The sequence below is a fragment of the Danio rerio genome, chromosome 2, assembly GCF_052040795.2.
Source record: "Danio rerio strain M-AB ecotype USA chromosome 2, GRCz13ab, whole genome shotgun sequence".
In the NCBI taxonomy this organism is placed as follows: Eukaryota; Metazoa; Chordata; class Actinopteri; order Cypriniformes; family Danionidae; genus Danio; species Danio rerio.
The window spans coordinates 17,023,807-17,048,818 of record NC_141022.1 but is presented as its reverse complement, the minus strand read 5'-3'; the positions used below and the strand labels follow the sequence as shown (position 1 = coordinate 17,048,818).

The 25,012-nt window shown below is 40.4% G+C and overlaps 2 long non-coding RNA genes across 3 annotated transcripts; both read right to left on the bottom strand.

Moving 5' to 3' along the window:
* Positions 1 to 7,831: 7,831 nt before the first annotated feature.
* LOC147846256 (uncharacterized) lies at positions 7,832 to 10,634 on the bottom strand. Of its 2 annotated transcripts, none has more exons than XR_015478330.2 (4): positions 10,539 to 10,634; positions 9,706 to 9,746; positions 9,566 to 9,620; positions 7,832 to 9,123 (listed from the first exon to the last, which is right to left on the bottom strand). It is a non-coding gene; the product is annotated as an uncharacterized LOC147846256 (long non-coding RNA). The 2 variants fall into 2 exon arrangements; XR_015478331.2 differs by having other exon boundaries at positions 10,433 to 10,627.
* Positions 10,635 to 18,480: 7,846 nt separating this feature from the next.
* Positions 18,481 to 19,531, bottom strand: LOC137496092 (uncharacterized). The gene is made up of 3 exons (XR_015478335.1): positions 19,497 to 19,531; positions 19,258 to 19,364; positions 18,481 to 18,903 (listed from the first exon to the last, which is right to left on the bottom strand). It is a non-coding gene; the product is annotated as an uncharacterized LOC137496092 (long non-coding RNA).
* Positions 19,532 to 25,012: the final 5,481 nt, after the last annotated feature.

Below are 25,012 nucleotides of genomic sequence, written 5' to 3'. Positions count from 1 at the left end.
TGTCCTTTAGGATTTTTCCAGTTTGAACGTATGCCTCAAGGGATTACTGGAGCTCCAGCCACATTTCAACGGCTAATGGAAAAAGCTGTTGGTGACATGCATCTCCTTCAAGTAATAGTCTATCTGGATGATATCATTGTGTTTGGGCGCACTCTTGAAGAACATGAAGAGAGACTATTAAAAGTTTTAGATCGACTCAGAGAGTGTGGCCTCAAAGTTTCAATTGATAAATGCCAGTTTTGTCAGTCCCAAGTACGTTATGTGGGGCACATTGTGTCAGCTGCTGGAGTATCACCAGACCCAGCTAAAGTTGAGGCGGTAACCCGCTGGAAAATCCCCACTGATCTGAAATCACTGAGATCCTTTCTTGGTTTCTGTGGATTTTACCGACGATTCATAAAAGACTACTCAGCCATTGTAAGGCCATTAACAGAACTCACTAAAGGGTACCCACCAACATCTGGCCAAAACAAAAAGACCGCAGATGTCAGAAAATATCACAAAACGTCTGAGCCTTTTGGGGAGCGTTGGGATGATAACTGTACAGCAGCATTTCACAAGATCATTTATTGTCTCACACATGCCCCAGTACTTGCTTTCGCCGACCCTAACAAATCCTATGTTCTTCATGTGGATGCTAGCCTTAATGGTCTGGGAGCTGTTTTGAATCAGGAGCATCCTGGTGGACTTAGGCCAGTAGCCTATGCAAGCCGAAAGCTGAGTGCATCTGAGCAGCGTTACCCCATTCATCAGCTTGAGTTCTTGGCGCTTAAATGGGCAGTTGTGGACAAGTTCCATGATTATCTTTATGGTGCTCAGTTTGTGGTGAAAACAGACAACAATCCACTTACCTATGTGCTGTCCAGCGCCAAGTTGAGTGCAACAGGTCACCGATGGTTAGCTGCTTTAGCCACATACAACTTTAGCTTACAATACAAGCCTGGGAGTCACAACACGGATGCTGATGTATTGTCACGCTACCCCTTTGAATCAGCTATCTCAACAGAATGGAAGGAAATTTCAAAGTCAGGAGTAAAAGCTATTTGCCAGCTGGCAAGAATTAATGAAAGTGATGAGTCATCCTCCAGGCTAGTGGATCATCTATGTGTCTCTCCTCACAGTATCCCAGAAGCATTTGCTTGTCCCACTTCATTGAGTTTCAGTCCTATGGAACAGTTGAGCCATGAGGAGTTAAGTAAGGCTCAAGATGAAGATTCTGTAATTGGTATAGTGAAGCGAGAATTGGAGTCTGGACAAATACTTACTGATACTAGGAGTTCAGATGATTCAATTGCTCTGTTACGGCGGCAGGGACCCAAGTTGAAAATTGAGAATAAACTTCTGTACAGAGTCACCAACAGTTCCTGCAGAAAGGAAAATATACAGCTTGTCTTACCCTCAAGGTATTGGTCCCATGTACTGCGCTCCTTGCATGATGACTCTGGTCATTTGGGGGTAGAGAGAACAACTGAACTACTGAGAGATCGATTCTATTGGCCCCGAATGTCTAGCTATGTGGAGCAGTATGTTAAGAATTGTGGGCGATGTGTAACAAGAAAAACAGTACCTAAGAAGGCTGCCCCACTGTACCACCTCACCAGCAATGGGCCATTTGACTTAGTATGTATTGACTTTTTATCTATTGAGCCTGACTCCAGAGGTCTAAGCAATGTTCTGGTTGTAACCGACCACTTCACTCGCTACGCACAAGCATTTGTAACCAAAGATCAGAAAGCACTAACTGTGGCCAAAGTACTGTGCGACAAATTTTTTGTTCACTATGGCTTACCCACCCGAATCCACTCAGATCAGGGAAGAGACTTTGAGAGTGGTCTCATAAAAGAAATGCTTAACATGCTTGGTATAAGAAAATCCAGAACGTCACCCTATCATCCACAAGGAGATCCTCAGCCAGAAAGATTCAACCGAACACTGCTGTCCATGCTCGGTACTCTGAATCCTACGGAGAAACACAGATGGAGTCAGCACATCAACCGATTAGTGCACGCTTACAACTGTACTAAGAATGATGCAACTGGATATTCCCCGTACTATCTTCTATTTGGAAGAGAGGCTCGTCTGCCAGTGGATGTGTGTTTTGGAACTTCACCTGATGGAAAAGGAGCTGGTAGCCATCGACAATATGTAGAAAGAATGAAGTCAGAGTTACAACAAGCATATCAGTTGGCAACTGAAACTGCACAGAAAAGTCAAAAGAGAAACAAACGATTGTATGACAAGCACATAAAACATCAGACACTGGCTGTAGGAGATCGTGTGCTGACAAGAAATCTGGGTATGACTGGAAAGAACAAACTTGGTGACAAGTGGAATTCTGTTCCTTACCTGATAGTTGAAAAGCTGAATAACTTACCTGTATATCGTTTAAAACCTGAATCTGGAATGGGAAGTGTGAGGACTCTTCACAGAGACCATCTCTTACCTGTTGGGGATGATGTGAGATTGTCTGATTCAGGAAAAATTCAAAATACAGCTGCTCCAACAGAGATCAGGACAAAATCTGTGGGGAGAAAATATGGAAGAGGATTAAAGGAAATAAATCAGAACATGACAGGAAGTGGATTAAGAAATGACTCAGACAGTGAAAAGGATGACTTGTGGTATTACTACCCGAATAGGGTCGATGAAACTCAAAAGTATGTAACACAGGAGGAATCTTCAATAAATGAGGGAGCAGTTTACAATAAGGATGAATTGGAAACACCGGCTGCAGAGATGGATGACACATCAGTCACTGACCAGGGCCACGAAGCAGTATTGGAGCAGACTCCTGAGGAGCTTGAAGATCCTGCTCTAGAAGGGGGAGATCCTGGAACAGCCAATACTACTAGAGAGGTAGTAGAGCATGTTCATGTGCGACCTAAGAGAAACACAAGACCTATAGACCGATTGAGCTATGATTGTCTGGGGAGACCCACTAACAAGTCTTTAACCTTAGTTCACAGAGGAATGGTTGTAAAAGTACAAGGTGGGGATAGTTCACCAAAGTTTTGTAATACAGTGTGGTGCCACCCTATGGCACGATGTACTCATTGTGTTCAAGTAAGCAATTGTGCTGAGCCTGAGATCACTATTGAAGTTTAATGAGGTAATCTCATGAGGACATGAGATGTTTAGAAGGGGGAGCATGTAACCCAGTAGAATGAAGTTCTACAAGTTAAGTTTTAAAGTAATCTTAAGGTTATTTATTTATTTATTGTCTATCTATTTATTTATTTATTTATTTATTCATATTGGTTCTAGAACAGAATTAAATCTAAAATGTGTTTTGCATTCATTTGTGAATATACATCCTAATGTTGATGTGTAATATATGAGCGTCTATCTCTGAGAATATGATAAGATAGCAAGTTTGATCAACCTTCACTGAAATACATGGGGTTAACAAGTTTGGTAGGTGTTCCTACATGATTGGTTTATATGCGTGTAGTCCCGCCCTCTGGTGTGGAGTGTGAAATGTGATTGGCTGTTGGGAAGAGAGAAGGGAGAGAGGAGACACAGCCGGCAGTTTTGGAAACTGAAGGGGAGACTCGCGTCGCGGCTGTTATGATTGCGTAACATTCACGGAGAATAAAAACAAGAGATAGTAATAGATATTGCGTGTGAACAACATGTTTTTGATTACTTTGAGTTTGTTTTGTGTTTGTTTTAAGTTTGCGGTGTGTTTTCATCATATAAGTTTCCAGTGTCAGTTATTAGTCAGTTCAGAGTGAGTGAGCATTTTTTAAATGCCTAGATTGTCAACTGACAGTTACGGAGGACTAAAGCTGAACTGAGAGAGAGACGGTTAAACTGAAAATAAGGAGGAGAAAAAAGAGACTGTTAGATTAGTATGAAACAAGGATGAAAGAGTCAAAGAGGAGCAAATAGCACCACAAATAACCTGAATACTACGTGAGATTTGCCTCTCATCAGCTGGGGAGGAAAAGTGAAAGTGAGGATTTGAAAGACCCGCGGCAGAAGTTCGCCGATCGATCGCGGCTCGTTGGCCCGTTGTTCACAAGTGTTGTCAGTTTGGAGAACTGTCATATATTGCTGTCATCTGGATCGCTGTCATTTGGATTGCTGTCATCTGGATCGCTGTCAACTGGATCGCTGTCATCTGGATCGCTGTCAACTGGATCGCTGGCATCTGGAGCGCTGTCAACTGGATCGCTGTCATCAGGATCGCTGGCATCTGGTTTGCTGTCATCTGGATCAAGGTCATCTTCATCTGAGGTATCTTGTTTAATTTTATTTGTGCTCAGGAGAGTGAAGAGGCCATTTTCATTTTCCCGGCCACAACGTACACTAGCAGCGATACAGGCCTGCAACGGGGGGTGTATGAATGTGTGAGTGTGTGGGCCCACAGAGTTTTGAGTTGTTTATGGAGATGCAGTGAGCATAAAATACTGCTGCGTGTTTTACAGTATAGATTTATACTAATAGTTTATATAGGTTTAATTCAGTGTGTAATTTAGTGACACAATTGTAGCCACTTTCAAAGAGAAACATATTCAGTCACTCTTAGTCACTTGTTGATTTATAAGTTTAATTGTTAGAGTGTAGAAAGGTGGTATTTTTCTATATTGGTTTAATTAATATTCTTCATTGTACTGTAAATTGCTGGGTTTGACTTTGGGTCATTTTACTGTCTTTTAGCTGTGCATAAATTCTATATTTTGTATTTTGTTTTACATCTGGGGTTTTTCCCAATATTTACATTTTTATTCTAATTAAATTATTTATATTTTCTGATTTATCTAAGAGTTTTATTATTCAAAGAGTTTATTTCTAGTAATTTATTAAAACACAGCAAATATTTGTATTCTCATCTGACTTATTTACATTACGTCATTGAAATATATCAGAGGGGCCTACTTCAACATATTTGTAGGCGTTTAGTGTATTGAACCTGGAGCGCTATCTTAAACTTAATACACCTAGGTGGCGCTACATATATAATAACTATATAATGTGGATTCCAGCTAGAAAACATTTATAACGAAATGATTAAAGGCCATAAAGTTAGATATGTGCTCTTTCAGACATTAACTTGCATATCATGATTCAGTAACTTCATATAACGTTAATAAAACAAGAGTTAGACTTACCTCATGCAGACTATGTATACACGTAATGATTTAAGGTAATAAACACAGAGTATAAGATCATCGAGATGGAATGGCTGATGAAGATGGCGTGAAATCCCAATGAACAAGATTGACAGTATATAATCGGGCTGTTTTTGGTGAAATCCCATGATCATTCTTGTAACCAGCTCTAGGTTGTTTAAAAGGCAACGTAGAAGTTTGCATTTTAATACTGTTCGATTTCAGCATTGTTAAATTCATAATTACAAAAAGTACATTTTTTTTTTTGAGTAGGAGCTAACGTTAGAAGTGCTAAAAGCTAGTAACGTTAACCGTATGCAAGGGCATTTAAACGTACGATTGGCGAGTAATGAAAGTGTAATGGCGAAATCAATCAATAGCAAAAATGTAGTGATATGACTAAGCTGTTTAACCTTCAACTTTGAGCTGTTACGTGAACACGGACAGAGAAATGAACAAACTTGTGAGATATAAACAATGTTGGCAGTCCAAACTTTCGTACCGTGACCGAAACTTTTGCAACATCACCTGAATACAGCGAAACAGATTGTTTAGATGAGCTTATATACATAGCTTGCTCGGTTGTTATAGGCTGACGAGATCATTATTATGAATGACGTGACATCTAAGTCTTCCTGGTAGAACGAGTAGGGGGTAACTGCAGCCTGGAGAAATGGGCGTGGTAAAAGGTAGGGGCATGGTGTTACAACCTCTCTCAAAAATAATAGCTTGTTTTAAACAGAGAGAAAGCAACATAAAAAGAGAAACTTAGTAAACATAATAATCGTTTTTAAATGAATTTATTTTACCAGAAAACCCAATAATAACAATAACAAATGCTTACCCCACAACAAATGAATGAAATAATAAATCCCCAGAAAGAAACAAAAAAAAAAGACAAGAAAAAAATCACAAAATCAAATGCTAGCTGGTCCACTAAAGTTGTGTCTCCCTTTCGCCTCCTCGTTGGCATCTTTATCCCCTCTCCAATTAATTCCGACATGGGAAAAAGGTGCGTCCACCAACGGAGAGCTGGAACTCGTATCAAAAACCAAGAAAAACAAAGGAGGGTTAATAAAAAAAAGAAGAACACAAAAAGACACTGACCGAAACAGTGGCAAAAGGTTTTTCATTGGTCGAAAGTTTTTTTCCGGTAGGGGCGTGGCAAAAGGTTTTTCATTGTTCAAAGGTTTTATTTCCGGTCAAATGCGTTGGCCAATTAGAATAACATATTACTTAAGCTGCTTGTTTAGCTTAAGGGTGGATCATTCTACTTTATGCTGCTGGTGTTAAGAATAAAGAATGAATTAAATGTAATCACAAGTTTCATTAAAATAATTGGTAAATTAGCATTCTTAAGGATACAAATGCTTAAATATCATTAGTCAAATGATATGTTTTGGTTCTTTTTACTGGCTATTATAAATGCACTACTTAAAAAAGCATTTTATTTAATACTATTTTAAATTGTGACTTAGTTGTTTCCCAACTGTGGCACTGAAATTATTGCCTAAAATAATTTAAATTAAAAAGATAAAAAAAAAATACATTTTATGTCGGGTAAATATATATTGTTCAAATATCACAGATTTATAACAAAGTTAACTCATTAATAAACTTATGTTAAGTGATATTAATCAGTTTAATTAGAACACAGACACAAGTTCATTAAACATTTCAGTTTAATTATCAAAAAACAAATAAAACAATCTCTTAAAAAACATGCCTTCCACTGACTAAAAATTCATACATCCGTCAGTTCACGACAATCCATTAAGTACAAATCCATCCATTCATCGTGTAGTAGCAGTGCATAGAGCAGAAGCCATTAAACTCTTGTCTGAATGCTCTGTACATCCCTTTTCCTCCCATTGCCACAGTATCCAATGGTGTTTTTGTAGAGCCAACCACAGGATTCACATCTGGAGAGCTTGAACTCTACTATATATTTGACCAAGTAACAGTGTGAGGAATGCTCCATCCCCTTCATCATAAACATCTAAAAGAACCTTTCAGAACAGGTTTGATGGTAGCTGAATTAAAGACGAAACACACACACACACACACACACACACACACACACACACAAAATAATAAATGACGAATGTAAAAATGAAAAAAAAAAAAAAACTATAAAATAAATTGAAAAAATAAAATAAATTTAAACATACATCACTAAGACCTCCTCTTGGACCCATAGCTGAAGGAAAATGCATGTATACATATTTTTTAAATATAAAATGAAATGTGTATGTATATACACATACACATATATTTGATAATTACAAACACAAGCTGATTGTCAGGTTTTAAGCATTTAAGAGCCTTTATGACACTTGTGCTATTTAAGTCCCATCATTTAGGATGACACTAAAGCACAACTATGATGGAATGTAATTCCATAACTGGGAAAGTATAATGTGTATATTAATTAGGTTGTAAGTTTGATTAAATAAGTAGTAAATTTGATTGCACAGCAATTTCATTTTCTTTAAACTCTAAGAACAAAAAACAAGCCTACAATTGCAGCAATCCACAATAAATGGTATTGTGCTGCCATCTAGTGGAAAATTTAGTTTAAAAAGTGATTTCTGCTACATTGGTAGTTGTAAATTGAAAAGCAGTGTTTGAGACATTTTAAATATCATAATGGTCACATACAGTTATATATATATATATATATATATATATATATATATATATATATATATATATATATATATATATATATATTCAAATCAGCTTTATTTGTACAGCGCTTTTACAATGTAGATTGTGTCAAAGCAGCTTCACATAAATGGTCATGGTAACTGGATCAGGGTAGTTCAGTTTTTAGTGTTTAAGTTCAGTTCAGTTTAGCTAAGTTCAGTGTGGTTTGAAATCATTACTGAGAGTTCAAACACTGAAGAGCAAATTCATTGATGAGTAGCTTTTCAGATCCTGAACCATGCAAGCCAGTGATGACAGCGGAGAGGGGAAAAAACTTTACAGATAGGAGGGTGAAGAAAGAAAACCTTGAGAGAACCAGACTCAGTTCGGCATGACCATTTTAATTTCTCCGCTGGCCAAAAGTCTTGTGCAAAGCTGCAGTCTCAGCAGTGGGCTGGAAGCTGGCCTCAGCGAAGACTCGTCTGTCCCTGGAGCGTCACTGGAATCAGTCTCGTACTCTCCACTCCCCTATGACCAACAGCGCAGCAGCAGCTCAGGATACGGCCAGGTCCTGTATATGGACACCTTGGGATCATCTCGTCGCTGGTCTTGGGTCCAATCAGGGACTCTGCATAATCTGAGGACCTCGGGATGAGTATCCCCAGGTGGAAATGGAGAAGAGAATAATTAGCGTAGCTGCTGATCATAGTGTATATAAACAAGATGTAGAAACTTGTGTGGAAACCCGCTAAGTGATGCATTGAGTGTATGCTTTACTAAACAGATAGGTCTTTAATCTAGTTTTGAACTGAGAGAGTGTGTCAGAGCCTCGGACATTATCAGGAAGGCTATTCCAGAGTTTAGGAGCCATAAAGGAGAAGGCTCTACCTCCTTTACTCGACTTTTCTATTCTAGGTACTACCAGAAGCCCGGAGTTTTGAGATCTTAAATAGCGAGCTGGATTGTAGCGAGACAGAAGGTTGGTTAGATAAACAGGAGCTAGATTATTTAGAGCTTTATAGGTGAGAAGTAATATTTTAAATTCAATACGAAACTTAACAGGCAGCCCATGTAAGGAGGATAAATTGGGGTGATTTGATCAGATATGATATAGTCAGATCTCAATCCAATAGAGCACCTTTGGGATGTGGTGGAACAGGAGATTCTGCAGAAACTTGCGTAATGCTATCATGTATATATAGACCAAAATCTCTAAGAAATTTTCCAGTACCTTGTTGAATCTATGCCACGAAGAATTATGGCAGTTCTGAAGGCAAATGGGGTCCAACTCCGTTCTAGTAAGGCCTAGGTGTCAAAGTCAATACTTGGAGTACCGCAGCTCTGCACAGTTTTGCTCCAACTGTAATCAAACAAATCTAATCTAAATAATTGAGGCATTCAAAAAAGTCTTGATCACCTTGATTATTTGGATCAGATGTGTTAGATTAGGGTTGGAGCAAAACTGTGCAGAGCTGCGGTCCTGCAAGAAATGACCTTGACACCTCTGTAGTAAGGTGTACTTAATAAAGTGGCCAGTGTGTGTGTGTGTATATATATATATATATATATATATATATATATATATATATATATATATATATATATATATATATATATATATATAAATAACCAACTTGTTAACTTGCTATATTTGCATTGAACTGAGAGTACAGATGCCCAAGATAAGCTCTATACATTTCTGGGTCTTTTTCGTTCTTAAGGAGAACTTGAGGGAAGACAAAAATTAATTGCAAAGTGCTAACTGACATCACTTTAATTGTATGAAAAGATTTTTTATTTACCCTGAGTCTTCAAGCCAGAACCCACACCACAATCTCCTTATGCAAGTCATATAGCCTGTTTTAAATAAAAAGACAATTACTAAAAAGATAAAAAAATTCTTCTTTTATACTGGCTAACAAAGTGTTAAGCAAAGACTCACCTCAGAATAGTCAAACCCAACCTCAGGAGCAATGTACAAGGCTAAAAGTAAAAGATGTTTAGTTCTAAAATTATGCAGTTGTCATTGTACATTGTAAAACTTACCATGAGCAAAGACTTTACAGTTATTGGAGAAACACTACATTGGAATGTCCTGGGTAATGTTATAAAATGTATATAAACATGTAAACAAATATAAAATATAAATTATAAATCTGCAAGAATCATCATAAAAAAAGTCATGTATTAAAATCATTTAAATAAAAGCATGTTTAAAATAAGAAGTTTCAAATGTAACAAAAAAGTAACATCCCTTATGCATAGATGTAAAATATGAAATTACTTGACATACAAATTCATATTTGAATTTTACTTGCATAAAATTATATATGCAACAAATATTGTGAAATGTTGCAAAAAAGTCCACTTATGTTTTCAACCATTGGAATTATAAATATGTACATGCATGTTCCTAGCTAGCCTATATTTTATACTATGATTTTAGTGGACTTTTTTTCTCTAAGTAAACATATTTGTTATATTTCTAAATGCATATTCATAAATGACAAGTGTTAGATGTAAAATAAACATGAATGTTATATATAAGGCTAATTTGCACGTACACATTGGCATGTGTCAGATTTCTATGAGAGATTGCTGTTCACGTCATCACATATGACCCAAACAAATTATATTAAAATGCATAGCGCAAAATAACTAGTACTTACGTTCGTGATTAACTATGCGAGGTTTGTGACTTTGCAGATGAGTGTGTATCATGTGTAAGGCTCTCAAAATATTCACACAAAACAGACACCTAAACATATTACCAACCTGTTTAAATCGTAAATCTTAATACACGTCTGTTTACAGCAGTCAACATCACGTCTTTACCCACGCTATTGTGCAAGCGTTTGGTGATTGCTGATTGGCCAAAACATTTGACCGAAAAAAAAACCTGACCAATAAAAAGCCTTTTGCCACGCCCCTACCTTGTGCCACGCCCATTTCTCCAGGCTGCAGTTACCCATACTAGTGTAGAACTATAGCTAAAGCTTTTATATCTGGCTCAGAAAATAGGTGTAAGAATAGGAAGGAAAATAGGAAGTATTTCATCCAGACTTAATCTTGTGCAGCAGCCCAGCGCAGCCTAATCGTCTTGAGTCAGAACAACCCATTCAGTGTATTGATGCTTCCACTCTGAAAGCGATAGTTCAGAAAGACACTGCACCTCCACCATTCTTCAGGGGCTATAAAAGGGATTCGTTTACCATCCATGAGTGGGAGGATATGATGAGTTGCTATTTAACCAGAATTGAGTGTAAAACACAATCAGAAGTTTGTGATCTCATAATGAGCAGACTAGATGGCAGAGCGAGAGACATTGTTAAGGTGTCCCTTCTAAGCCGCCCTAAACTGGAATGTGAAATATGAGGACATTAGTGACATCTTCATTTCTCAAAATGCTTACAAATCCTACAGAATGAGTTTAATCAGAGAGTAAAGCTGCACACAGTCTCCTGTGATGGTTGGGTTTAGAGGTGGGGTGGGGTAAGGGCAATACAATATACGGTTTGGAAAGTATAAAATGAATGGAAACCTATGTAATGTCCCCATTTTTCACAAAAACAAACGTGTGTGTGTGGTTGGAAGATGTAGCCTTTGCCTGTGTGCGTACTGGTGTTGGAGAGAATAAAGTTGTTCTATGTGTAGCAAAAGCAAAAGTTACAACACGTTAAAATGATTTTGAGGCAGAGGTGGGAAAGGGCCATCATTGCAGCTTGCTCTTAGGGTTTAAATGCTTTAATGATTAAATGCTTTAAATGCTTTTTCCTCCACCCTTCAGAGGAATTTGTGGGTACGAGAGAGATCCCAGGTCTGGTGGGAGCAAAATGTGGCGACAGACCACTTTCCTCCTCTGTGTTTCCTCTGATGTTGTTTACCGCTTCCTTCTATGTCATTAAACCGCGGAGAAGCAGCACATTGTCGCAAGTTTAATGATGTAAGGAACGGAATGCCTCAATAAACTCAATCTGCCTGTTTACATGACAGTCGCATTGTCACATATCCAATCTATATCTGATTTATTTCCACATATGAAGGAGGCCTGAAACCATGGAGTGTTTGCAGCAAACATGCCAGCGTGTGTTAAAAATACAGTGATGTGTCTGTGTAAGATGAGTATTTCTGCACAGGAGCAACACTAGGAGAAGGCTATGCTGAAGAATGATTGTGTAGAATAACTGAATATGTAAAGCACTGATTATACATGTTAAATACTTGTATGAAGCTAAATGTGTCGGTAGCTAGAGTGAGTAACATATTATCAAGTTATTATCCTATCCTGAAAATATATGTAAACACTTAGTCCTTTTGCATAAGTTGCATCTATGGAGAGAGAACTTTGGTTTCAAAACAGTTGCTGACATGACATAAACCTGTGACTGTGACGCTCAATAATCAGGACGTGGAACCCAATTGCAAGTGAAAGTGTTTTAATGAAGATCACAGAAAAATAGACAGAGAAAATGGTGAGTGGCTGGAAGTACACAGTCTATTAGCAGGAATAAACAGTAGCGATCTGGGTCGGCAGCGCCGATAGAAAGTTCATGACACTCGTCAACAGAGTGAATCAAACAGTCATCATCGAAGGAACCGGAAGCATCAGAGAGTGCAACGAGGAAGCAACCGAGCCACTCACCACCAGCGAGAATCAGCGAGAGGATCCTGACAAGAACTGACAAAGTGAGACAGGAACGCTGAATATTTATAAGCACAATAATGCGCTACACTTGTAGCGCGCTGATTAACAGCCGAGCGGTGACACGCAATAGTTCCGGTAACAATGATCATGTGACCGCTCAGCTGGTGACACGAAAACAAACACTCACTGACAGGCAGGCGAGTTCCACACAAACACAGAGAGAGAAGCATACATACTTAGAAACACATACCATAATAATGAACTGTCACACAACGCAGACACTTCAAATAAAGAGCAGATAGATCCACAACCGAGACATTACCCTCTTCCCTACGGACGCCTCCTGGCGTCCCCAGACGAGCCTACCTGGCGATTGTAATCATCGAAAAGAGAGTGGTCCAATATGTCCCCGGCCGGAACCCAACTTCTCTCCACCGGACCGTAACCTTCCCAGTCCAGAAAGTACTGAAATCCTCGTCCCCTCCGTCTAGAGTCCAGAATGCGCTTAACCGAATAAGCAGTCTCCCCATCTACTAGACGCGGCGGGGAGGGGGGGTTACTGGTGTGTGCGGATTAATTGCCGTATGAAAAACGGGCTTTACTTTGGATACATGGAACACGGGATGAATTCTCCTGTATGCTGGAGGTAATCTGAGGCGGATTGCCACAGGATTAATGATTTTAGTGACAATAAAAGGGTCGATAAATTTAGGAGGTAACTTATAACAGACGGTGCGGAGCGGAATGTTTTTAGTAGAAAGCCATACTTTTTGACCGACAACGTAAACGGGAGGCTTAGACCGGTGGCGATCGGCTTTAGCCTTGGTGCGCCTCCCCACTTGGAGGAGGGTCTTTCTGGCCCTATTCCAAGTGCGGCGGCACCTCTGGACAAAGGCGTGAACGGAGGGAACCGCAACTTCGGATTCCAGACTAGGAAAAACTGGTGGCTGGTAACCTAGACTACACTGAAATGGAGAAAGGCCCGTGGCAGACACTGGTAAGGTATTATGTGCGTACTCCACCCACGAAAGTTGTTGGCTCCAAGAGGATGGATTCTGCGAGACCAAAGATCGCAATGTGCGCTCAAGATCCTGGTTGGCTCTCTCGGTCTGACCGTTACTCTGGGGATGAAAACCAAAAGAAAGACTAACAGTGGCCCCCAATAAACGGCAGAATTCTCTCCAAAATTTAGAGACAAACTGAGGCCCCCGTCAGAGACCACATCCGTCGGGAGGCCATGAATGCGAAAGACATGATCAATGACAGCAACCGCTGTCTCTCTGGCTGATGGTAATTTGGGCAGAGAGATAAAATGAGCAGCCTTCGAGAACCGGTCCACCTCGATCAAAACAACCGTGTTACCGTTAGAGGATGGAAGACCCATAACAAAATCTAGCAAAATGTGTGACCAGGGCCTCGAAGGCACTGACAGCAGTTGGAGGAGTCCAGCAGGTGGGCGATTGGAAGACTTGGAAAACGCACAGACAGAGCAAGCCAAAACAAAATCATGCACATCGCGAGCCACAGCTGGCCACCAAAATCATTGTTTGATAACAAATAATGTATGACTCACCCCTGGGTGACAAGCTACCTTGGAGGAATGACCCCACCAGACAACGTCGGACCGTAATCCCTCTGGCACGAACAAACAACTCGGTGGACATCCGATCGGGGGCGTTACCCAATCCAGGGCTGCACGGACCCTAGACTCGATCTCCCAAGATATGTTTGCTACGACGATGTTCTGAGGAAGTACAGGATCAGGAGATGACTTGCGATCCGAAGGATCGAAAAGACGTGATAACGCATCAGGTTTGATGTTTTTGGAACCTGGTCTGTACGAGATGGTAAAATTAAACCGTCCGAAAAATAATGCCCACCGAGCCTGCCTGGAGTTCAATCTTTTAGCAGATCTAATATATTCAAAATTTTTATGACCGGTCCAGATGATAAAAGGCACCCCCGAGCCTTCTAACCAGTGATGCCACTCCTCCAAAGCAAGCTTGACGGCCAACAACTCTCGAATATCAATGTCGTGATTTCTTTCTGCAGGAGATAATCAATGAGAAAAATATGCGCAAGGATGGACCTTGCCATCCGAGGTGGAATGCTGGGACAGGATGGCTCCGACCCCAACCTCCGCTGCATTGACCTCCAGCACAAACTGCCGGGAAAGGTCAGGGGCAATGAGGATCAGGGCTGAAACGAAGCAGCCTTTTAGTTTGGAAAAGGCAGCCTCGGCTGCACTGGACCACCTGAACGGTGTTTTGGAGGAGGTCAAGGAAGTCAGAGGTGTGGTGAGCTGGCTGAAATTGTTAATAAAACGCCGGTAGAAATGGGCAAAACCCAGAAACCTCTGCAGGGCCTTACGGGAATCCGGGGTTGGCCAATCTACCACAGCCTGAATCTTCTCTGGATCCATGCGCATCCCCTCGACTGACACGATATGTCCCAAGAACTGAACCGACTGTGCATGAAAAACGCATTTCTCCGCCTTGACATAACAGTCTTAGTGAGAAAAAAGGAAATAGTTTCAGTATGATTTCCTGAAGTAATAAGTCTAATAGGGGCCGTGATGTGCGTGATAGTAGGAAGAGGTAGTCCACTAAGTGCGTGAACAGCTATGGGTGAAGAAAGAGGAAAACAAGGAATTTTAACTTATTAACTAGATCCGCATCGATAAAACTCCCTTCAGCTCCTGAATCGATGAGCGCATCACAGGAATGAAAGTTCGAGTTAACCTCCAATTTAATGGGTAGAAAAGTGGAACCTGAAGTTTCTGTCCCAGTCAATATTTCGCCCACCAAAAAACTCTTACCAGTGGATGGTTTGTTCTGGACTGGACATATGGCTGCATAATGACCACCAACCCCACAGTACATGCACAATCCCCCTGTGCGACGATGGCGTCTCTCCTCCGACGAGAGGCGAAATCTTCCCACCTGCATGGGCTCAGGTTCCGGATCGGGGGTTGTAGCCTCTGGAAAGCAGGCCTGAGGACGGAACTCCTTGTGAGCGCCTCTGCCCTGCAGACAGTTGTCCAGCCTTATAGCCAGACTGATGAGATCGTCCAACGTCTTGGGCAGCTCCAATGCATAAATTTCATCTTTTATGTGGTCCGCGAGTCTGTGAAAGAACATATCCCACTGGGCTTCACTGTTCAAGCCACACTCAGCCGCCAGGGTGCGGAAATCGATGGAGTAATCTGCCACACTGTGATCCTCCTGGCGAAGCTCCACGAGACGTCTGGATGCCTCCCTCCCCGAAGCAGCCAGATCAAACACCGTCTTGAGCTCCTCTGAAAAAGACTTAAAAGACAGACAGCAGGGAAGTTTCTTCTCCCACGACGTGGTTCCCCATAATGCCGCCTTGCCAGTCAATAGATTAATTAAAACGCCACCTTGCTCTCTTCGGTGGGAAAAGATGATGGTTGAAGAGATATGTAAAGTGAACATTTGGCAATAAAGGCTCTACATAAATGGGGTTCACCTGCATAAGGCTGTGGTGGAGGTAGTCGTGGTTCGGTGGTTCAGGGAGTTTCGTTGACCAACGGGCTGGCTGGTGGGTCGACGGAGCGAGCTGGTAAGGAGGATCCGGCACTGAGACCCGAGCTGAGTCGTTGGACTTGTGTAGTCAGCTCCGAAACTTGATTGACCAGTGCTTGGATGGCTTGGCTGGTCATTTTCATCTGTTGGTCTTGATGATCCATCCTGGCGACACTGCGTGAAAGCACCTCCTGAATTTCCGCGGCACTTACTGGGTCCATGTTGGGGAGTTTGTTCTGTGACGCTCAATAATCAGGACGTGGAACCCAATTGCAAGTGAAAGTGTTTTAATGAAGATCACAGAAAAATAGACAGAGAAAATGGTGAGTGGCTGGAAGTACACAGTCTATCAGGAATAAACAGTAGGGATCTGGGTCGGCAGCGCCGATAGAAAGTTCATGACACTCGTCAACAGAGTGGATCAAACAGCCGAGTGGTGACATGCAATAGTTCCGGTAACAATGATCATGTGACTGCTCAGCTGATGACACGAAAACAAACACCCACTGACAGGCACGCGAGTCCCACACAAACACAGAGAGAGAAACACACATACTTAGAAACACATACCAAAATAATGAACTGTCACACAAAACGTGACAGTGACATCTGGCTAACCCTAGCAAGCTGACAGAGAGCCAAGAATTGCAGGACCACTTAGAGTAGAAACTACTCAAAAATGGTCAAGAGTCTGATAATTTCTAATTGATGAGAAGTTGAAATGAGAAGTTGGTTTGATGCTTGAAGTCATCTTGGCCTTTCGCTTCCAGCTTGTTGATGCGGCTTTGTGCACACGTCAGCTCCTTCTGAAGATGGATGAGGTTTTTGTCGCTGAGCTTGAGCTGGGCTGTGAAGGCGCCACTCAGAAGACAGATGAATTTGGTTAGCTCTGGATGGTTGTGAGTCCTGTGTCAAGAGTCTCTTCAGAATCATGAATATTGCTAAAAGTAATAAAAGTTCAATTGCCTTGTGAATTAGGCCATTCGTGATGTCTCAGCCAGGTTTCCACATCTTCTCCGCGAGCAGTGGGGTTTGCAGTCGGTGACATGCTGGCTTGCTGATGTAGAGACTGATCCAGATCTTTGTGGTGTTATCAACCTATATAGTGAAGCAGCTAAGTGTTGTTTTTCAGTGATTATGAATCAAAATGAAGTGGAGTGATGACTATGTCTCCGTGTGAGAAAAGAAAAGAGAGAGAACAAAATATAATTATAAAAATATAATTTTTTTTCAGTTATGAAAATATTTTCAATGTTTGAAGAGTTGGCCCTTAGCTGATGATTGATTATGGAGCTTGTTTGGCATGCTGTCCCAGGAGAGAGCCCTGAACTTGTGAGATCCTCGAGCCCGGGGCTCCCTTCTGTTGCAGGGCAAGAGGGGAGTCAGATCTCAGATAGGTCTCGAGAACTCCCCCAAACGCTTTTTGCTCGGGACAGCAGCCGCCTATTAAAGAACCCTACACAAGGCAAGAGATCGCTGCCATATCCGGCTGCTGAATATAACATAACAAATAACAAGGACGAAATAAACAATCATAAACCTGTATTGCTTGCTCAAGTATTAAACAAATAATAATAAAATTGAATAAATTTTGTAGGCCACAAGAATTAAAAATTTCAATATAAAAATGGGGGAAGGCAGTGGCGCAGCAGGTAGTGCTGTCGCCTCACAGCAAGAAGGTCGCTGGGTTGCTGGTTCCAACCTCGGCTCAGTTGGCGTTTCTGTGTGGAGTTTGCATGTTCTCCCTGCCTTCGCGTGGGTATCCTCCGGGTGCTCCGGTTTCCCCCACAGTCTAAAGACATGCGGTACAGGTGAATTGGGTAAGCTAGGTGAAGTTTTTAAACTAATTTCGAGAGGAGCATGTGATATAATTGACTGCAGCTGGCCACCTATCTACACTCATTAGTTAGTGTAACCCTCGATACACAAATGTATTATAAGCTTTTAATCAATGGACCAGATGCTCAGAAGTCTAAATTCCTCCAAAGAGAGAGAAGATACAACAACAGTGAAGGACTCTGACACAGAGGTAAGAATATTAAAAGATTGTATTGTAAAATGTTCACAGAAATATAAAATAAATAAATAAATAAAAATAAATAAATAAAAATAAATAAATAAATAAAACAAATTCTAGGTTTTTTTTTCACACCTATCTAATGACCTCAGTCTTATTTACACTCTCTAATAACACTTCTCTTTCTTCACAGGGTTTTATGGCTATATCACTAATAAGGTAAGTTAATATTATGGGTTTTTTTTCTGTTTTTCTATTGTTAAGGGCTAATATTATATTTTGGTTACTATTATAACAATAATATAATATTAATATACTAATAACAATACTATATTAAAGGTTTGTAAGTGTAAGTTAATAATACAATATTAAAATTGTATTATTATTTAACATATAATCAAGATTTCCCTTCTTTAACCAGTAAACCTCTCTCTATAAAGATTCAAAAATTGCAACGAATGAACACTCTAAAGAAACAATGTACAAATAAAATAAAATGAAAATAAAACATTCACTTAAAACATTTCAAAATGTTCCAAAAGTCCAGTAAAGGTGATAAACTTTCAAAAAGATTCTTTTGCAAAACAACTAGGTTGCAAATTCAGTTCCAGAGATCCAGGATGTTGCACTTGTGAGTGTGTTGTAAATTTACACTCCTACCATGACGCTGAATAGGTTTTACTTTGTATCTTTTCAACAGGTGTATCCAAAGAATCCACTCAATGGGAGGCTCGCCAGTCCAACTCCACAATTAGACACGCACCGATGGAAGTTGAGACAATCCAAATCCAGAAAAGAGTTCAAACTTCAATTAATTCGAATCCAGAGCAGATCACATCCAGCAACTGACGTCAATAGAACATCTCACCGATGAAAAATCAGAAGAAGATGCACAAACGAACAAAACCAAGGAAAAGAAAAAAAAAACCTGGCCTTGAAAACACAAGGCCAAAGAAACCATTAGCATTTTACAATGTATGCATTATCTTAGTTTAACACATTTCTAAATAAACAGCAACAGTAAATAACCATGTATATGCTTCTCTCTGCTGAATTTCTGTGTTTTTCCTATTTCTCTCTCCTATTTGGCATTTTCTTTTTACAAATGACAGCATTTTACTTAAACTTTCTCACTTAAACTTTACACAATCACTTGTATAATACTCTGTATAATACTTTGTTTTTACTAGACCAAACAAATGGTTAACTAATGAAACACATTTTTCGACACTAGTTTAAATCATGTTATAATGAATACAATAATAAATAATAAAAACACGAACTCACCAAGGAAATCATTCAAAATCAAAATGAAACAAACAGGAAAACTCCAGGTGGCACTCATGTGCAGATTTCACTCTCAGAGACAAATCTTGTTTTTTCTTCTCTCAATCCTTCATTAAAAATATATGATTGAAATCATGTCAGCATCTTATTAATAGTCAATTTTTACAGTTAATACGCATTAAAACATTAAAAGATGTAAATCTAATAGTTATATTTCTGTTATTAATATAACAACTTACATCTCTGCTTTCCCTTGCGAACACTGAATCACCATAGCAACGGTAAACACAAGCTAACAGACAAGCGAGATTTGTTATTGTTTGGAAAGCTGATCTGCTGCTATAGTGTAAGGCACGATGATGTCATTCTAAAGCACTATTCCCTTGAATGCTGTATAATACTCTATTATAAATTATTTATATAAGTAAATAATTTTAATGTATATTATTTAATCGAGTATTCTGCCAATGTTTTTTTCCTCATATTTCTATTTGCTCTATTGCTGTATACTACCCACTAGTAACCTGGGTTACATTAGCCAATCCGATTTATCCTAACTCACTATAAGTAGCCTAGCAAGATATTACTCCCTTATCTTCGTTTTTCGAAGAAGCAAACGATAGGTCCGCTCTAGCTCCTTCAAAAGTTACTCACGGACAAACCGGATTCTCCACATCTCCTACTATTCTCCAACTACAATACCACACCACCATTACAACCATCGTCAGCAACTACAAAAATGACAAAAACAACAACAACAGCGACGGCGGTGGAGATCACAACAGCATCAGCGCAGCCATAGACAAGAAAGAAAGCTCAGCGCTCCCTGAAACACCAGCCCTGTCTTAACAACACCCAGCCCAGCATGAAAGTCAGCTCGAGACCGAGGCTCCAACAAGAGGCCGTAGGCCTATCCACTCCAGCCAGATCACAATGCATTCCCCAGCTCCGCTACGTAACTTCTCCAGCATCATCATGGTCACTCATATCCAACAACGACTGTCACTGAACTCCTCCAAACTTCTAGACGCCGGGACCACAATTCAAAGCCGCTGCATTAAACCCAAAAGACTTACGAATCCACGTCTTCGCCCCCCCCCCTCCCCCCCAGGACTTAACACGCTCCTGCCACACCCCCTATCCCCAACAGACAATATACCCGCAATCACTCCACCTCCCCGGGGCATCAAGGAAAGGATTAAAAAAATATATTGGATTTGGACATATTGCAGCAATCATTAAGTCTAAACACGAATAAAACTAATCTCCCGGACAATAAAGCAACTCTTGGGACTTCCACCTCAACTCTTCCAGCCTGCAGCTCCCGATTCCAGTGCAAACTCCAGTCCTCCTCTTCCAGCGATCCTCACCACCTACAGGCTACGTACCCTGCCTCTCTACCTTGCGTATCCCTGCTTTTTCCCCTCTCATTTTTACACACTTGCAGCTACTGCGGCGACGCATACGCCGTCAGCCAAGTGCTAAGTCTAGTAAAAACAGAAATTACTAGTCGACTTTTGTCACGTTTAAGCTTTTACTGAGTTACGTTTGCAAACTGACCTAATTTTCTGAATTTCTCTTTCCAGGTTTCGTCTACTGGATCACAGCCGATCTCAGCGCTCCCTTCCCATAACAGCATGATTCTGCCTAATGAATATGCTTTAAATTATCACTTTATAAACCAAGCAATCTCTCTAATCTAGACGGCTGTGTAAGAATTGAAATATTGCAAATATTCTGATATCTTTGACAATTCAAAACATAAGCTGAAAACAGAGACTGGTAACTTCACAACTCAGCAAGGGGAATGCGGGAAAAACCAGTTCCTGCTGCATTTGCATCTGAGTCTGCTTCATCCCCTCAACTCACACATATGGTCATTTCAATGTTTGAATGTTCTAGAATTAACCAAACTGACTTTAACTATCATGTTTGATATCATTTGAAATGTCTCAGTGCGATTGGTACAATGGTCTCATCCTCTCAGAAATAGACATAATCAGAACAATAAATATATAACTTCAGGCATCTTTTGAACCACTGTGAGGGGTGTGACACTAAGTGTGAATGCCTTTTGTTATACATTCACACCCCCTTCCTTGAGGGAATTCTTGGATTATTTAAGGTAAGGGCTGGGAAAAGCTCAGGGCGATTCTGCCTAACCAGATCAGCCCATAACATGGGGTCTGCCCCATGTTATGTATATTTCAAAGTCAGGAATGCATCTTTTTCATCTTGGATTTATCTTTGATAATTTGATGTTTTGTATTGATCATTTATGAATTGACTGATTGAATTGGCATAATACATTTACCTGACTAAAAAATTGTAATGTTTGACCATATTTTGCTCACTCTGTAATTATTAATTAAAGTAGATTACGCTGTATCCTTGTTTCCGCACGTCTTGCGTCAGGTCAGTAGACGGACTAAAATCCAATTGAGATGGAGCATTGGCACACTAATTGTGTTTTAGCGATCCGGCTGACTCTTGCTATTGATTCATGTGTACTTAGGTGGAAAGGGCGATAACTTCCGTCTAGGTCAACAAGGTGTTGCACGACTAACCTAGATTGGGTACCCGACCTTTGTTTGAAGGTAATATTATTCTAAATTAAGTTCATATGGGAAACCATGGGCTTGGTGAAAACCAAAGTTACTATAGAGTCCAGTAGTCGGGTACATTTATATTAATGCCCTAACCTCTAATTAGAAATGATGATTGTCTTAACTCAAAGGTGTACATCTAAGCGGGACTAACTAAAGTATTTTAGAACGAGCGCGCTGGTAGCGGCCATCTAAAGTATTAGTCAATTTACCTCTGTTTAATATTCAAGACTGACCGGAGTGTGACCGTGAGGGACGCCTTCGGCCGAGGCGATTTCTCTGAGCGACATGAGCACCCGAATGAACGGATGTAATAGTTACTAGTGAAGACAAAAGGTTCAAACATTTATCTAAATTGCATATTGATATAATCTTCTTAATGTTTTATGATTGGAGTCAGATAAAACGAGGATAAATATATTAATATTCTAAACCATCTCATATTAAAATTGGAGTCAGATATGAGTTAAGTTTAATATAAATCAACATTGTGCACTGGAAAGACCGAACATGCAGTGAACCTTCATCCACCAGTGGACACCGGCATTGGGCCAACTGGGTGGACCCTACAAAATGGTGACCCATCTCCGTGATCTCCCAACTCAGGCGAGTTACGTCTTTCCAGCACAAAATGGATTTATATCAACCAAGAGGTTTGGATCTTCTATTCTATCTTCAGCTGCTGTGGTAAGTCAATTCTTCTTTGCCTATTAGAAATGTTGAGGGAAAGCTGGACGCACCCTATATAAACACATTGATAGAATGAGTCGGAAATGCTCAAAAATGTTAGACCGGAATGCGTTATCCGGTGGGGTTGAGAATTAGACAAAACCACTTTGATTATCAGGGACATGATAGCAGCAGTATAGATAAATGCCATCCCTTGCTCTGAAATCTCTTTGTCTGCTAGGCAGCAAGAGTTGAAGCTTAAAATTGGAATAACATCATCCAAATTATATTCTGGGACTCAGTGGAGAGTCACAAATTAGATCCTAAAAGTTTAAATCAAAAACTATCCATTGTTTTTAAATAAAGTAAAGTAAAGAACTTTTATTGTCATTGTAGTTGTACAACGAAATTTGTTTGGTAACTCACAGAGACCAGCAGCAACATAAAAAGAGAGAAAAACAAACAATAGACATAATACTAAAATATAAGACATAATACTAAAATATATAAAAACCAACAATACACATAATACTAAAAATATAAGATGTAAGATAAAAATATACTAAATGTAATAGTCACAGTATTTACATTATGGCAAATGAGTGCAAACATGAATATCCATAAAGTGTCTTTGTGCATTAGCAGCAGAACATCAGAAAGGTAGGGAGTGAGGGAGGGAGGGGGGGGGGTGATTGTTAATGTGTACAAGGAGGAGGGGTGGCACAGGCTACAGCTCTGGGGAAGAAGCTGCTCTTTAGCCTGTTTGTGCGAGTCTTAATTGCTTTATATCTTTTCCCTGATGGGAGTAGTGCAAAAAGTTTGTGTCCTGGATGAGTAGGGTCCTTAATGATGTTGTTAGCTCTCCTCTGTAGGCGGCTAGCGTAGACTGTATCGAGGTTTGGGAGTTTAATTCCTATGATCCTCTGTGCAGTCTTAACAGTCCGGGATAGAGCTCTCCGGTTTTCCGCAGTGCAGCTTGTGTACCACACTGTGATGCAGTGACAGAGGATGCTCTCTATCGTGCTCCTGTAGAAATTTAGTAAGAGCTGGGTCGGTACTTTTGTTTTCTTGAGTTTTCTTAAGAAGAAAAGTCTCTGTTGAGCTTTCTTCACTAAGTGGGTGGTGTTAATGGTCCATGTGAGATCTTTTGTCAGATGTAGGCCTAGGAATTTGATGTTGTTTACCCTCTCAACTTCCTCGCCATTTATGTGGAGGGGGGTTGGTGGTGTCCTTTTTGCTCTTCTGTAGTCAACAACGATCTCTTTTGTTTTGGAGGTGTTCAGAACCAGATCGTTATTGACACACCAGTTGATTAGGTGTTGGACGTCCTCTCTGTATTGAGACTCGTTGTTACCTGAGATTTGTCCTATTATTGTGGTGTCGTCAGCAAACTTCACTATAGTGTTGGAAGGGTGAATGGGTTTGCAGTCATGTGTGAAGAGGGTGAAAAGTACTGGGCTGAGGACACAGCCCTGCGGTGCTCCTGTATTAATGGTGATGGTGGATGAGATGTGGTTGCCCACTCTTACATTCTGTGGTCTGTTAGTGAGAAAATCCAAAATCCAAGAACAGAGTGAAGGGGTTAATCCTAAATTTTTCAGCTTGTTTACCAGTTTGTATGGTACAATGGTATTAAATGCAGAGCTGAAATCTACGAATAACATCCTAACATATGTATTGGGATGTTCCAGATGAGAAAGGCTGGTGTGGAGTGTGATTGAGATTGCATCCTCTGTTGATCTGTTCCTGCAGTAAGCAAACTGTAGGCTGTCCAGGTCAGTAGGGATGTTTGTTTTGATGTGTGAAAGAATAAGTCTCTCAAAACACTTCATTATAATGGGTGTCAGAGCAACTGGGCGATAGTCGTTCAGACATTTCACTGATTGCTTTTTGGGCACTGGAACAATGGTTGTTGATTTGAGGCACATAGGGACTATGGCCTGTTTTAAAGACAGATTGAAGATGTTGGTGAACACCCCCGCCAATTGGTCAGCACAAGACTTAAGTGTGCGACCTGAAACCTTGTCTGGACCAGCTGCTTTATTGATATTGATCCTCCTTAAAGTGGATCTCACCTGGTGACACTCGAAGACGGGTATCGTCTCTTCTGTGGGTGATGGTGCTGTCTGGATTTCCATTCTGTTGGAGTCACTGTCAAAGCGTGCGAAAAACTCGTTCAGGGTGTCAGGAAGCGAGGCATCATGGCTGGACAATGAGGGGCTGTTCTTATAGTCTGTTAGGGCTTTAATGCCCCTCCACATGCTGCGAGGGTTGTTGTTTTCAAAGTGTCCCTCCAGCCGTTGCTGATATCTGTACTTGGCTGCTTTAATGCCTTTCTTTAGATCTTTTCGGGCATTTCTGTAAGCATGCCTGTCCCCTGACCTGTAGGCAGCGTTCCTCACTCTCAGTAAAGAGCACACATTCCTGTCAAACCATGGTTTTTGATTCGGGAACACCACGCTGGTCTACTGTTTTATAAA